Source organism: Talpa occidentalis, unplaced genomic scaffold (assembly GCF_014898055.3).
Source record: "Talpa occidentalis isolate TD23 unplaced genomic scaffold, MPIMG_talOcc4v2.1 talOcc4.4, whole genome shotgun sequence".
Classification (NCBI taxonomy): Eukaryota; Metazoa; Chordata; class Mammalia; order Eulipotyphla; family Talpidae; genus Talpa; species Talpa occidentalis.
The window spans coordinates 48,551,611-48,569,068 of NW_023604295.1; positions in this window are offsets into that span (position 1 = coordinate 48,551,611).

A 17,458-nucleotide genomic window follows, 5' to 3' on the forward strand; every position below is an offset into this window, starting at 1 on the left:
TTTCCATAACCAATCTAATCAAATTTCTAAAGATAGGTCATCTTTTATATCAGTGAATATGGTTGAACCTAAGGTTAGACTGTAGTCCATAGTGGGTTTAAAGAGAGCAAAAAAAGTACTTATTTGGAGATTTATTATTTATTATTATTATTATTATATATTACTCTAGCCTAGCTGAATGTGCCAGCTTTATATGAAAAAGATGCTAAAGCACATAATTTAAGTGTTGAGTTAGCAATGTAGTTAATCTCCATAGAACTGAATGGCATTATATGTTGTAATTAGCCCTGGGCCCTGTTTGCATCTTTGTATAACCAGTTGAATGATAAATATACACACAATGTCTATCATCAACACAAAAGTCTTAAGAATTCCATGTGGTATACAAAGCAGCAGGATTCATAAAAATGTTTTCTTGAGGGGCCTTGCCTGGTGGCGCATCGGTTGAGCGCTGGGCTGCGAAGCTGCCCATAGCCTCTGCAGCACCGGTTCAATCCCCAGCCACAGGCAAGGGTCCACATGTTGTGACAGACCTCTCCTGCTGTGCCCGCTGCTCACCTCAGCAGTGTGTTTTGTCAGTCTGCCTGTTCTGCTCCCCGCTCTGGCTCTGATAAATTCAATCACCCTCCCACGCTTCTGACTGTACCCAGTGCTTGTATAAATAAATGAATAAATCTTAAAAAAAATGCTTTCTTGAAATGAATTTCTGGGGAAAAAAAGAAAAGACTTTTAGGGGACAACCAATATTGGGTTAGACATTATGGGAAATGCAGTGCAGAGGAGCTAAGCCAAGACTAGCAAATGTATAGGTAAAATGGGATCGATAAGCTAATAATATTCTGCTGGTAATATTTATTTTGTGCTACTTTGTTTACCTTACATTGTTGCTGACTCTCTGCACACTTTGATGAATCTCTTCCAGTATTCTGTGCTTCCACTAACACATCTTTTCCATCTACCTTCTTTCATAAAAAGTCTTACTATGTAGCAAAGCCATATTACTTTGGCATTCCCACCTTTGTAAGATTATGTAATATGATGTCCTTATTTTGCAGTGTAAGCTAGATATGCCTCCTTCATGCATTAATTTGTTAATGTAAGATGTGCTATGTTTAATGAAACCATTTGTACTTTCTCACCCCAGTCCTCTTTTTATTAATTTAACAAGTATTTATTGATTGACTTTTCTGGGCTATTGCACTGACGAGCAGTAACTACTCCAGTGCTGTCACATACCTATTTCAGAAGGAAACGCTTGAAGGCAAGTTTGCTGATATTAATGAAAAACAAAGGAATTCGCAATGGATATATTTCAAGTATGGGTGCAAAAGGACATCATTTTGTGGAAGCAGGAGCAAGGAGCTCTCCAGAATACATCAACTCATCACAAAGGCACATGCCAATTCCATTTTAGCAAAACTCCCAATGGCAAGCTCAAATAAATGAAATATACCTGAAACTTTTGTAACATATCAACCTTGACTTATCTTCATTTGCATATTGTTCTAACAAAGTAAGCTAACTGAATTAGCCCAAACTATAAGACCCAGAGTACATCTCAAGGAAGCCTAAACATTGTAATGTTTAATAACATGGGTGCCAAGGCTTATCTGCCTGAGTCTAAATTCTGCCTCTAACTCTCTTCCCGTATTTATATTCTTAGGCAAATTACTTTCCTTGACTTGCCTCACTTTCCTCCTGGGTAAAATTGGGATCATAATAATATATGCCTCATTGGGATTTTTTGAGAATTAAATGCTGGCATTTAGGAGTGCATATTGATTAGACATCTCTGTTATAGTCATTTACCATATAAATGACTATACATTCTGTGTGATCAACAAGCATGTTTTAGTTCTTCAAATTCTTCACAACTGTCAGTTGCTCAGATGTTTGAGAACTTAACAGATTTCATTTCAGAGATTTGAAAGACACTTGGTTGTGCCTCCTTTTTTGGAAATCTCTCACATCATCAAAGCTTTCCTATTCTAATATAACTCTGGACCCTCTCTTCCTGCTCTGCATCCTATGTGACAGGCCTATCCAAAACTACAGAAGGGAAATGTGAAAGACAGAAAAACAAGCACTGTGTGTCTCATGATGCCAGTTCACCCACTCCTTAGTAATGAAGATAATAAATAATACTTGTTTGAGGATAGGCTTGACAGAGGGCTCTAAATAGTCATGTATTTGTTATATTGTGTCAAATTAAATATATGAAACTGTGCCTATGGCAATATGTGACATAAAAAAAGTTGTGACCTTTTATAAAAAAGGATAATGAAGTGAGATTAGCATTCATGGAAGGTGCTAGTTTGACTGCCCTAGAGGCTGAAATTCTTTATCTGGAAAGTAAAAATAGTATGGCAGCCACAGCAGCTGCAGCAACTTTCTGGACAAATTGCCTCCTCTGCAGAGAGGAAGTCTAAGAGATAAATGAATTTTCTGAAAGTTGAAGATTCTGCTTAGATAAACACTCACGTATTTCAGACTTATAAATGCATTGGTATGGATTAGATTTAAGAGTATTTGACTTAACAATGTCATTTTGTGTTTTAAAAAAATATTTACTATTTTATTACCACCAGAAACATTAAGTGGTATTTATTGGATACACATGTTGTCAGAGCAGACAATTATGAATCACAGACGATGTCCCTTTCCCTATTCTATCAATGTATAAAACAAAGTAAAAAGATTTGCACATTTTTTTCCATTTATATCTGTGTATGTGTGTACATACATGGATGTTTGATCACAGAAAAGTATGGTTTGTTATGTTTGTTTGGGGCGTAAAGTTATTCACACTTTATTTCTCAACAAGGGCAGTTCAATGGGGGAGGTAGAATTGAATATACACTTCGTTGAAAAATAGTAAATGTGTAATGAAATAGGTTTGATATATGATAAGAGGTAGCCTCAAAGACAAATATGGGCAACACATGCTGCGATAGCTCAAGAAAAAAAAAATCAAATAGCATAAGCTAGATGGAGAGAGAGAGAGAGATCAACAAGTATTATCTGTGTACAGTAGTATAAACTGTAATTTCAACCTTAAGAGATTTACAAAGCTAACATACACGACATATGGTAACAATATAAGGTAATGTGTAATAAGTGCATTAAAAGTAAAATTCTATAATGGGCATTATATTTGCTGTAGAATGAGAGGTATGTGGTTGAGAACACCTATGATAGCAGATTAAAAGAGGAATTTCATACTGGTTTTGATATCACAAATTTAAATTGTTCAATACTTGAGCAGGAAAGGAAAATCAAGGCCATGCACTGAAAACTTATTCTATCCCATGAAATATTTTTCCTCATAATACAAGCAGGAGATGAGGAAGAGTGTAAAGTGGTAAATATCTGTCGTGTTCCATTTATGCATAATCTGATGGGAAAGCAGGGGGAGAAGTGTTAGAACTGTGAGGAGGATTTAGTCATCTGTAGCCTACAGTCCAAAACTAAATATAGTGCAGAGTTGATGGTGAGAAAGAAAGGAGACTTGCAGTCTAGATGAGGGAATCTCTTCAGAGAGGGGGAGAAAGATAACAGGGAAATGTGTTGATACAGAAGCTAAGTAAATGCCAAAGAAGTTAAAAGAAAACTAAAGAGGAAGAGATTCACAAATCTCCCTTAATTCTAGCATGGTATACCATGTGAGATATTACAGTTTAATCCAGTTGCATACTGAACACTAGGATATATCTCCACTCTCCTTGCACCGTGGTTTGTTTCAAAGTACATTCTTATATAGTGCGCAAAGTCATCTTTATTTAGCTCCTATTAACTTATATTTGAGGGGTTAAGAGGCTTTGTGGAATTACGAGATCTTGGGTTACCTATAAATATTTTAATCTGAAAAAACACTACTATAAACTCTAAAATTTCAGATAGTTATACTCATTTACAACTATTTTTAAAAATCAATAAAGAAAATAAATTGAAGATAGAAAATTTCTTGATATTTAATAGAATGATTGAGTGTTTCTCACTATGCATAAGTAGCATCATAAATTTTTTCATTGATTGAAAGCCAACTCACTGAAATATTTAAGACTATCAATATCTAAATGTGATTTTTCCGTGAGAGAATACTGAGAAGGGGAGGATGGGAAATGATTGGAAAGAAAATGATAGTGAAAAAAAATTAAGTTGTTGTATTTGTGATACACTGAGTCTGACAGTCTGATTCAATGTAATATATAGGCATTGTTCATGGCCCATGCAGTTATCTTTTGTCTAAAAAATTCTGATTGTTACTTTAAGCAACGTATATTAGATTTGTTTTGTATGAAACACATGTTTGAGACATTTCTATACCTGCTTTTATTTTCATCTTTTGAATATACCTTTGAGACAAAAAGAGCTGATGTGAAGTATTAGAAAATTTGTTGTATGAGAAGTCAGAACGTTTAAGCTCAAGTCACAATTTGGCTTCTCACAGCATTTTATTTGATTTTAAATTTCATAGTTACTTTTTTTAAAGATTTATTTATGACTTGATTTGTCCCAACAGTCTTCTTCCCTCACTTACTTAGGTCTGTTCTCGTTGGTAAAAGACCTCTGCAGAAGATGATGACCGGTGGATGGTCTGCAGCCCCACTGCCTTCCATATTTTTGATCATTTATGTTATCTTGTTCCCTATCTTTTCATTTCCTTTGTTCTGAAGTGTGGTAATCAAAATTTTCATAATCCAAGAGGTATAAAAAATTCACAATGCATTGACAACAGTGTGAAACAAATAACAATTTTATTGGCTTTTTTTTTTTACTTCAGTGAAAAACACATTAGACTGATAATCTTCAAGAATGATTTGGAATAGCTTTTTGCCCCTTTTCAAGAATTAACATGACTTTAGTCCATAGAACTTAAATGACTTCCCTCTGAATGTATTAATTACTGTGCATCCACCTGCACTAAGACACTTAGACTACAGTGTAAGCTCTGCCAAAGCTTGTCTTCCTCTGCTTATTTCCCTATGCAAAGGCCATGCTGATGTAACTTACAGGCTTATGTGTATATGAAGGGATTGCAGGACTATAAAAATGTTTAAATGATATAAATGATGATAAAGTCAGACTGGAGTAAAAGAATTCATTTCTCCTGAGGAAGTACTGGGATTGTGGTAGTGTTGCTATTTTAGTTTTCCATGGTCTTATTGATGATTAGTTGCCATCACTGCAGATTTCTTTCTGTTAATTACTGTTTAACAGAGAAATAGATTAAGTTCATCAATTACTTTTTTCTACCATTGCACTGTAGACATTGTTAGTAGAAAGAGTCTCATCTAAAAAATCAGTTTTCAATATTTCCATCCCTGAGAAGAGTAATGTAGACCATCCCTGTAGAATGCAAGTACACCATCCCTACCTATACATCTACATTGGGAACTATTTTAGGTTACTGTGTTCTGCTTCCAGATTCTCTATAGATAATATTGTCTTACCCATCACAGAAGGAATATATCCAATGTATGTATAGTAAGCCACTCATATTTGAAATTATTAGCAATTAATTTATTTCTCAATTATTCTAATTTTAATTGCATTTTTTAAAGATTTATTTATTTATACAAGAACTGGGGTACAGTCAGGGGTATGGGAGGGTGAGAGGATTCACCAGAGATAGAGCGGGGAACAGAACAGGCAGACAGACCAAAGTAGGTTGAGTTCTGCGCTGTGAAGCGGTCCACAGCCTCTGCAGCATGGGTTCAATTCCCGGCTGGCCAGGAAGGAAACCACGGCAGACCTCTTCTGCCTTGCCCGCTGCTCCCCTTAATTGTATTGTTTTTAATTGAGAAACACAGAGGTATAATTTCACACCTCTATAAATGTATGTTATCACACTATATCTGCCCCCAAGGCATCCATGATCCTCCACCATAGTCTACTGGATCCCCTCCAAACCCTGTTTTGTATCCCCACCCTGCTTCTTGTAACCTCAATTCTACAGTCAGATTTCTAGGATTTGTTTTGTCTGTTTTTTCTGTTTGTTTGATTGCTTTGCTCCTCTGTATCCCATATATAAGTAAAATCATTCAGTATTTGTCTTTCTCCTTCTACTTATTTTGCTTAGTATGATCCTCTATAGTTTCATTCATGTTGTCCCAAATGATAAGATACCATCTTATTTTTTTATAGGTAGGTGGTATTCCATGATGTGTATATACCATCTTGACCCACACTTCTGTGATTTAGACCTGAGGTTGCTTCTATAGCTTGGCTACTGTTAGTAGACCTACAATGGACACAGCAATGTATATATCCCTTTGGATTGGTGTTTTGAATTCTTGATGTAGATATGTAGGAGTGGGATTGCTTAATCATATGGTAGATCTATTTTTAATGTTTTTCAAAACTTCTGTACTGTTTTACGTAGTGCCTACATCCATAATAGGTGACAGTTAATCTGGAGTTTTATGAAATTGTGCAGTTTCAAATTATGAAATAAAACACCCAAATAACATAAGCCTATGTCTTATAGTATAAAGTATAAAGAAGAAAGTCACCAGAATATCTACACACAAAGATTTTGTAAATTTTGTTTTGTTTTTACAATTATTAGAATTTTGTATCATCTATACTTCTCTTTAATTTCCAGTTTGAGTGTCCACAAGGCTCAGTGGAAGAGTCCACTTCATGTCTCTAACTTTTACTTGGCTTTCTATGAAACTCAAGACAAACTAATTTCCTCTGAAATAGGCAGAGACTTATATTAACTGAGAAGTTTTGTGACATTTGAAAAAATTCTTCAAAAATGTCAAAGTTTGATTGGTTTTAATTTTATCAAGAAATTCTGGTCTATCCTAGTACAACCTGACCCCAGGTAGAAAGTGTTTTAGAATAGAGTAACATCACAATGTAACACATAGCATTCACAAGCAGAAATAAGACTCTTTAAAGTAGAATTCTATGAGGGGTGTTGCTTCTTTCTTATTGCCTATTCAGGACACCGAATCTTGACTGTACCATGACTTCCTCTTAAATTAGAAGCCTGTGAATGTGTGTATGTGTGTAAGTGCATGCATATGTGTGTCTGCATGCCTATTAGTGTGCTAACAGGCACATGCAGATACTAACCTAAAACTTTATACTAATAATGAAAGAATTTGTTAAAAATGACTGAATCCACACTTTTTTAAAATAGTATAATTTCGTAATAGATATTTACACATGTTGAACTACTGTTAAAAATTAGCTTCCAGGGCTACCCTGGTGGGGCAGTGGGTTGGGCGCAGCACTGTAAGGCTGTCCGCAACCTCTGCGGCACGGGTTTGATTCCCCGCTGGCCGGGGAGAAACCTGCATGGCGTGGCAGATCTCTCCTGTCTCTCTTGCTGCTCCCCTCAACAGTGTATTTCGGTCAGTCTGTCTGCTCTGCTCCCCAATCTGTCTCTGGTGAATTCTCTCATCTTCCCCTGCATGTGGCCTGCGCCCCAGTTCTTGTATAAATAAAAATGATTTTTTTTTAAATTAGCTTCCAGTTATTTTTAACTTAAGTGATACCTCTTACTTTCTGCTGACAGTAGATTTCTAGTCTGTTTATCTGAAAAATTGACTCAGTTTTCTTTCATATGTGTCTACAAATGTCTATAATTTGTCTACATACTGGCTAATGTGTTTGTATTTATGTATACATTGTTTTATTCTTTATAAAGAGTATTTATTCTTTATGGAGGGCACCCTTGTTTTTTGGGGTATCCAAACTAAAGGCCATGTAATGCTTTCTCTTTCTACTTTTGAAAGTCATTATTTAGGGAAGCATAATAAAAGATAAAATGACATCTGATACAGGACATTTTCTGGTCAAGTTAAGCAACACATAATTAAGATGATCTTGCCACATCTGGTTCTTAATTCAGAGCCTCCTCCGTGGTTTATGAACCTCTAGGGGAGAGCAGAGACCAACTGAGCTCTAATTGTGCTTTGTTAATGTGATCATTTAAATGTTTCTTTTTCTAACACATTATTTTCAATAGCCATTATATCTTTTTATGATCTGGTATAAATTGTTCTTTTTTTTCTTCCTGCCTTTGAAATGGCTGAAATTTCTGCAAGGCACATACAAGTGGATTGGGTAAATCTTGAATAATGTGGTATATTGTTCCAGTTTTAAGCCATGCATTTGATAAGGCCAGTGCATGTCCAGTGACTGGACATTCTGGTGAGCCAGAAATGACACTGAAGACCAAATGGAAGTCACTTGAGTGACACTAAAAATGCCAGCCTCTTTTATGGGAAAAAAAGAAGGAAGGGATAAAAAAAATAGATCAATTGTGCTCATTGGGGCAGAGACACATTGAGGATTGAATTGGCTTTTCTTTCAGTCATTTGGATTGAGAAGCAGGCTATAGAAAGTCACCTTTGAGTAAATGGAAAAAAAGTTGCTTTTTAAAATATTCTTTTTCATATTCTTTTTAGTATTCTTTTAAATTCTCAATTAATTCTTTCTAGTATTCTTTCTCATAGTCACTTACTCTATTTCTTCACTCTTCTGTTTCCTTTTCCCCTTCCTTGTTCCACTCTTCCTTATCATTTCCCCCTCCCTAAGCTTCCTTTCTTCCTGTTCCCCACCCCTTGTTTCTTTTCTCCCCTTTTCTTACCTTCCAGTAAATTCTTCTTTTATAATTTATAGGGGGCTGAAAAATATCACAAATAACACAAATGTGTTTTGATAGAAGTGAAAAATATGGCCAGATATCACCTATAGTAACTTACTCTTAAACTAAATAATGAATTCTACTTTAACTCTGCTTTTTAAGTAATTAAGTAATTTTCTCAGACAAGGTAAGTGTATATATATATATATATATATGCTCACCTCATTCTTTATGGGTAGAGGCTCCTGAAACCTGTGTTAAAATGTTACTATTGCCACAACTAATTAATAACAGTATTAATTATGATATTTTAGAGAGCGAGCTAGACATCTTTAAAGAAGATGCTGATTATTGAGGAATGGTTTGAAAAGCAGTGACTCGCCACTCTTCTTGTACATTAGAAAAACCTAGAGAGCTTTTCTGAATACTAATGATTGGGACCAACTCAGGCTAATTTAAGTAAAACTTTATGACGTGGTCTAGCACTGTATTATTATACAATTCCCAGGTGATCATAATGCTCAACTAGGGTTTTGAATCTCTGGTTTAGAGGAATTTTGAAGTGGGCAAAGATAAACCCCATCAATTCTAAAATTTAAATTAATCCAAACGAAACATGTTATGTCTCAATGGGGGTGAAATTTGTGTAAATGTAATTCAAGTGAAATAAAGGAACAGTTTGGTTACCACTGCATGAACCTCCTACTGTTCCCTTTGGAGACATTTTGAATGTGTGTTGGAGGTTCTAGCTGAAAAACCTTAGGCACTTGTATAACCAGTGGGATGACATGTTATCCTGCTTATCATTGTGGAATGATTTTGCCACCCACATGCCATCTTTCTCACACTGATGGGGTCTCAGACAGCAGGTTACTCTGCCTAACATAGCAGATCCAGGCTGATCAAAGAAAATATGTGATGATTACGACTGTAGCTCTTCAGCTTTGCAAAAGAAATTACACTCTGCAGTCTTAAAATAAAGAGAGGGGGCAGTGATGTTATTGTCAGATAAAATAGAGGATGACATATTTATTTTAATTTTAATTAAACCTTGGACAATTTTTGATGCACGTGTATCCCATACATTACTTTAAATATACTAAAAGAAATGATTTAGCTGAAATTCAAATTTAACTAGGTGTCCTATATACTTGCTAAATTTTATAACCCTGGAAAGGGCACTAGAAGTGAAAACAATAGGGTTTACACAGGCCCAGACCCTCAGGAAAATAAAGAATAAGAAGTCAAAGGCAGAATAAATGCAAGTAATAGATAATAAAAGAGAAGTACCAGAAATGCTAGAGAGGTTAGAAAAAGAGACTTATGAATTAGTTTGTCTTCCTTCTTTTCTAACGTTGTGCCTATGTCTCCCTGATGGAAAGAAGAGCAAACTTCCATATTAGCTTATTATTTCAGGGCTGTGCTTAACTTAATGAGAAAAAAATGTGAGTCCCTGTGCCTATCCTATAGCAAAGAAAATCCACAATGATGAATTTTCCAGGAAGGGCATAGATTGACTGGATTCTGGTACAAGAGATTTCTCCAAGGACATTTGCTTTTGGTTTAGCCTGCAGTTGTAATCACTGGAAAGTGTCCTATTCTGGGGCCTGTGCTTATTTGCAAAGCAGATGCAATGAATAGAAAAGTCTTCACCACAAAGGATATTCCTCCATAGGGTAATATAAATATATCTCATCATCCTCAGGTCATAGGGTATAGTATAATAAACAAACACCAGTGTTGGGTTTTTGCATAGAGAAAAATGGGCTAGTAGGGTGCCTCTTGTGTCTACTTTCTCTGTGAGTAAGATTGAGCACTTCCTAAGATTGTATTTATAAATTAGTTAGCTAAGTGTTTTAATCTATTTTCTGATAGCCTTCAGTGATTTCTCATCAAATACAGCCCTTGGACAAAACCCATAATGTCAATCACTTGAACATATTTAAGTAGAAATCTGCATTATTGTGGTTACTGCAAGAACTGTGGTGAGACAAGGATTCATTCGAAACATGTATGAGAAATCACTCCACTGTTACCTTGGAGAGATCCTGCTGTACTGTGCTCCCCTTTACAGTAATCATTTGGTCAAAAGCCAGAGATATACCCTCAAAATTATATATTATTTTAATATCTTGTTCTCTAGAATATATATAAGAATGCATACTAAGGAAATTTAAGTACATTGAAAGAATATGCCTTTCTGTTTCCTCTCAGTGTCTCAGGTAATAGATATTTGATACATGTGCTTACTAACTTAAAGGAATGCTTTCAGCTAACATTGGAGCAAGTGACGAGAAGTAAGGACTTTACATCAGGCTTTCTTAGCTTAAAAGATGCATGTATTGGATTATAAAATGAGGTTAGAATCCTGGTTTGGTGATCTTAGGCAAGTACTCATCTGAGAAATGGGGATGAAATGCCTCTTCTGGTAACTCAGTGATGAAAAATCACTGTAAAGGATAAATTCATGAAGTTCTTGGTGAGTGATGAACTGCTTCCAAACTGTAATGTATTAATATCATCTCAGTGAGGAAAATGAAAGAATGAGAAATTTAAAGACATAATGATAGAGCATGGTTTCGGTCCAGGTCCACAGCTGATGTATCTTATCTTAATCTCTGGTCATGATGAATCAAAATTTAGTCATGGTAGTAGTTTGCCTTTTTAAGAAATATTTATTTATTCAATGTTCAATCCAGAAATTTATACAAAAGCACAAAGATATTTAGAAACTAGCAATCTCAATAATATAATCCAAATATAATAATATTTTTTCTATATTTTGATTCAGCCTTTTAATCATGTATAGATATACACATGTGCATACAAACATATAATTAAGTCAATATTTATATTATATCAGTGTCTCTGTATTCTGACTTTACATGGGTGAATGCATGTATATTTTTATGTAATCTGTACTGTGAGTTTTATTTCATATTATCAGCAGATTTTTATTTCCAAGAATAGACTTTTAATAATATATCTTCTACTTTTGTTATTTTGATGTCTTATCTCATGAGTCCATATCAATAGATTTGGTAAACTCTTGACACTTTAGAAAACTAATTTGCAAATTTAATTTGAAATTACTCTAGGTTTACATAACAAAATATACAAAATGTGACAGGTATTCACCCAAATGTCCTTATTGGTAGGAGTACGTTGATAAGATATAACATAACCCTGACTTGTAGAGTGTTGTAGTGTTAATTCACCATCTCAACCATGACAGAGTTAGTAATAAACAGGACCCTCTCATATATTAAAACAGTATGAAGTACTTATATTTTTAATTTCATGCAAGTCAGTCTTTGAAATACATCTGTGGAATTTTGAAATACATCTGTGGAATTGAGAGCTGCTGTTACATCACTAGATCACTGAGCCAAAAGCAATCATAAAAGAAAAGAGGTAGAATTTGAGTTTGCTATGTCTATGAAAATAGTCATTATAAATAACTCCCTGGGAACAGTCATTTGAAATGGGATTAAAAAAAAATAAATATTGGTGTAAGGAAGGTCACATCCCCAGTTTAATGGAAAATGGGGAAAAATCTCTATCTCTATCTTTGTCTGTCATTATCTGTCTGTGCCATCTAACTCCAAATGCATTTAAAAGAGGATCAATAGATGGAAGAGTTTAATTATACCTGCCTTTTTACAATATAGATGGATAATGTGAGATACATGAGAACCTCATGAATTATAGCAAAGGATTTTATAATTCCAAAGGAATGGGTATTTTGAGCTAATGGGTATTTTGACAAGTATGGCCTGTTAAACCATTTGAATGGTAATTGCCAATCTTAAAATACCATAACAAAACCTATACCCACACATAGATATATTATGTGCATGCATGTATACCTTCCAAATCTTAAATGAGATATTTATTTTTAAACTACCTGCAATATGAAGAGTAAGACAAATTTTAAACCAATACTTGTATTCTATTGTAACTGACATTTTAGTTATTCTATTTGACAGCTTTCTCTAAATTTTTGGTCATTGAAAATAAACAAATATAGAATCTGATCCCTTAGGGTGAAAGCAAAAGGAGTAAGTAATTCAGAGTACAAAAAAGCTGAATTTAAATTCAAGTTGATTTTAGTCTAACAGAATACACACACACACAAACACAAACACACATAACTCATGGTTTCTTTACTATTTTTTTTTTTTGTGAAAAGACAACATTTATAGTATCTAAAACAAAGAATAAAAATAGACCAGAAAGATAAAATTAGAAGGCAGGAATGAGGAATAGTTATCCTTTTACAATGACCAATATTGACAGTGCATTGAGCGTAAGACAATAATAAGGGACTTTGTTTAAGAAAGACTGTTTGAAAAAAAAAAACACAAACAAAAAATGCTGATGAGGATATGGAGAAAAATGAACCCCATTGCACTGTTGATGGGAATGTAGACTTGTCAGCCCCTGTGGAAGGAAGTGTGGCAATACCTCAAGAGATTAAAAATGGATTTACCATATGACCCAGTAATTCCACTCCAAGGCATCTACCCAAAGAGCACAAAAACACTAATTCTAAAGGAAACCTGCACTCCTGTATTTATGAAAGCCAGCACTTTATATATATATATATATATATATATATATATATATATTTTAAAGAGCTTTTTATTTATGCATACAAGAACTGGGGTGTAAGCCAGAGGTACAGGAGGGTGAGAGGATTCACCAGAGAGAGTGGGGAACTGAACAGGCAGACTGACTGAAATACACTGCTGAGGGGAGCAGCAGGCAAGATAGGAGAGGTCTGCTGTGCCATGTGGGTTTCTCCCTGGCCTGCGGGGGATCAAACTTGTGCTGTAATGGCTGGAGATATCTCGGTAGCACTGTCTTTAACCCCTGCACTACCAGGGAGGCCAACAGCACTTTTTATAATAGTCAAGACATGGAAAAAACCTAAATGTACCAGAACAGATGAGTGAATCAAGAAGATGTGGTACATACACACAATGGAATACTAATCAGTCATTAGAAAAATGAACTCATGCCATTTGTGGCCACATGGATGGAACTAAAATGATTACTCTGAGGAAAATGATCCAAAAGGAGAAAGACAAATACTGAATGGTTTCACTTATATGTGCAATCTAGAGAAACCAAACAGAGGATCAGACAAAGACAAACTCTCAGACTAACCCTTGGGAACAGTAGATCTGAGACACTCAGGAGGAGAAGATGAGGGTGAGGGAAAGAATATAACATAGGTGGGGAGGACAGTGTGGTGGAAGACTGTGGGCACTTTGCTGGTGGGAAAACTATGGTGACCACACCTGAATGGAGAATCCCTTCTACCTATTCCCTACTCATGCTTCCCTTCTGGTAACCACCTTTCTGTAGTCAGAGTCTAAGGGTTTGTTTGTGTGTTGTTTTCTTTATATTCCACAAATATTGAAATCATATAGGTTTGGCCTGTTTCCTTCTCTACCTATTATGCTCAGTTTAGTATCCTCCAGTTCCATCAATGTTTTTTGCAAATGGCAAGATTTCTTTTTTTTATGGTTTAGTATCTCATTGAGTGTGTGTGTGTGTGTGTGTGTGTGTGTGTGACATCACATGGTCTTTATTCATTCCTCCTTCTTTGGGCACTTGGTTTATTTCCATAGCTTTACTATTGGGAATAGTGCTGAAATGAACATGGGGTATATATCTTTTTGAACTTATTTTTTCCATTTTCTTTGAATAAATACCTGCAAGTAGGATTACTAGATCATATGGTAGATCCATTTTTGAACCATTTTTATGGAGGAGCCTCCATACTGTTTTCCACAGAGACTGGGCCAGTCTGAATTCCTACCAAGAGTGTATGAAGACCCCTTTTTCTCTAGATCCTCACCAGCACCTATAGTTTCTAGGGTTTTTTTGTTTTTTTGTTTTTGTTTTTTTTGTTTTTTGGCATGACCAGGTGTGAGGTGGTTTTTGGCATGACAGGTGTGAGGTGGTTTTGATTTGTACTTCCCTGATAATAAGTGAATAAGTGATGAGGAATATTCTTTTCATATGCCTGTTTGCCATTTGCATGTCTTCTTTGAAGAAATATCTATTTAGCTCTTCTGCCCATTTTTGGATTTTTTTTTTTTAAATATTAAATTTTATTTTTATATTCCCCCATACAATTGCAAACGCCCCATTCTGACCCCAATCCTTCCCCTCCCGCCCCCCACCCCCCAAAAAGTGTCTCTGGTTCTAGATTTTTGTTGATTTTGATTTTCACTTTCTTATATTCATTTTCCTGGTCCCTTATTTAAGTTTTCTAGATTCCTGCTATGAGTGAGACCATCCGGTATTTTTCTTTTTCTTTTTGGCTTATTTCGCTGAGCATGATCCCTTCCAGTGCCATCCATGTTGCTGCAAATTGCATGTGTTTATCTTTTTTGAATGCTGAGTAATATTCCATGGTATATATGTACCACATCTTCTTGATCCAGTCATCTATTTTTGGGCATTTGGGTTGTTTCCAAAGCTTAGCTATTTTAAACAGTGCTGCTATAAACATAGGAGTGCAGGTGCTCTTTGGAATTGATGTTTCTGTGTCCTTTGGGTAAATACCTAGGAGTGGAATTGCTGGATCATATGGAAGCTCTATGTTTAGTAGGTCCAGAAATCTCCACACAGCTCTCCATAGTGGTTGGACCAGTTTGCACTCCCACCAACAGTGCACAAGAGTTCCTTTTTCTCCACATCCTCGCCAACATTTGTTGTTGCTAGTTTTTTTAATATGTGCCATTCTCACTGGTGTGAGATGGTATCTCATGGTAGTTTTGATTTGCATTTCCCTGATTACAAGTGATGTTGAACATTTTTTCATATGTCTGTTGGCATTTTCATTTCCTCTTCAGAGAAGTTTCTTTTTAGCTCTTCTGCCCATTTTTGACTGGATTATTTTCTTTGTTGTTGCTGAGTCTCATCAGCTCTTTGCAGATTTTTGTGATGAGTCCTTTATCATTAGTGTTGGGTGCAAAAATGTTCTCCCAGTTGGTGGGGTTTCTCTTTGTTTTTGTTATTGTCTCTTTTGCTGTGCAGAAGCTCTTTAATTTGATGTAGTCCCAGCTGTTTATCTTTCTCTTCACTATCACTGCTTTGGGTGATGTGTCTGTAAAGATGTCTTTGCTGTGCAAATCCCGTAGTGTTTCGCCTATATTTCCTTCTATGTATTTTATGGTTTCAGGTCTTATGTCTAGTTCTTTAATCCATTTTGAGTTGATTTTTGTGTATGGTGTGAGGTAGTGGTCAAGCTTCATTCTTTTGCATGTAGCGACCCAGTTTTCCCAGCACCATTTATTGAACAAACTTTCTTTGCTCCAATGCATAGTCTTTGCTCCTTTGTCAAAGATTAGTTGACCATAAATCTGTGGGTTTATTTCTGGATTTTCTATTCGATTCCATTGGTCTGTATGTCTGTTCTTGTTCCAATACCATGCAGTTTTGATGATTATGGCTTTGTAGTATAGTTTGAAGTCTGGGAGTGTGATGCCTCCATTTCCTTCTTTTTTTTTCAGTAGAGCTTTGGCTATTCGGGGTTTTTGGTGATTCCATATGAATTTCATCAATAATTGTTCTATTTCTTTGAAGAATGCCATTGAGATTTTGATTGGAATAGCATTGAATCTGTATATTGCTTTTGGTAGGATGGCCATTTTAATAATGTTTATTCTTCCAATCCATGAGCAGGGGATGTCTTTCCATTTCTTTGTGTCTTCTTCTATTTCTTTTAACAGTGTTTTATAGTTTTCTTTGTATAGGTCCTTTACCTCTTTTGTTAGATTTATTCCCAAATATTTGATTTTTTTTGTTTCGATAATAAAAGGGGTGGTTTTTTGATTTCTTCTTCTTCAGATTTATTGTTTGTGTATAGGAAGGCTACTGACTTTTGCGTGTTGATTTTGTATCCTGCCACTTTACTGAATTGATTGATGAGTTGAATTAGTTTTTCTGTGGAGATTTTGGGGTTCTCTATGTATATTATCATATCATCTGCAAATAGTGATAGTTTGACTTCTTCTTTTCCTATTTGGATTCCTTGGATGTCTTTCTCTTGTCTTATTGCTCTGGCTAGGACTTCCAGTATTATATTGAAAAGCAGTGGTGAGAGTGGACATCCTTGTCTTGTTCCAGATCTTAATGGAATTGCTTTCAGCTTTTCACCATTGAGAATGATACTGGCTGTTGGCTTGTCATAGATGGCCTTTATGATGTTGAGGTATGTTCCTTGTATCCCAAGAATTTCAAGGGCTTTTATCATGAATGGGTGTTGCACTTTGTCGAAAGCTTTCTCAGCATCTATTGATATTATCATATGGTTTTTATATTTCTTTTTGTTGATGTGTTGGATAACGTTGATTGATTTTCGGATGTTAAACCATCCTTGTGCCCCTGGAATGAATCCAACTTGGTCGTGGTGAATTATCTTATGGATACATTGTTGGATTCTGATAACTAAAATTTTATTGAGGATTTTTGCATCAGTGTTCATTAGGGAGATTGGCCTATAGTTTTCCTTTTTTGTGTTGTCCTTATTCGGTTTTGGTATTAGTGTAATATTGGCTTCATAGAACGTGTTTGGTATTGTCCCTTCCTTCTCAATTTTTTGGAAGAGTTTGAGAAGGATAGGCACTAATTCGTCTCTGAATGTTTGGTAGAATTCATTTGTAAATCCATCAGGTCCTGGGCTTTTGTTTTTGGGAGGTTTTTAATTACCATTTCAATTTCGCTGCTTGTAATTGGTCTGTTTAGGTGTTCTATTTCTTCTTTATCTAGCTTTGGGTGATTGTAGAGTTGTAGGAATTTGTCCATCTCCTCTAGATTGTTGAACTTGTTTCC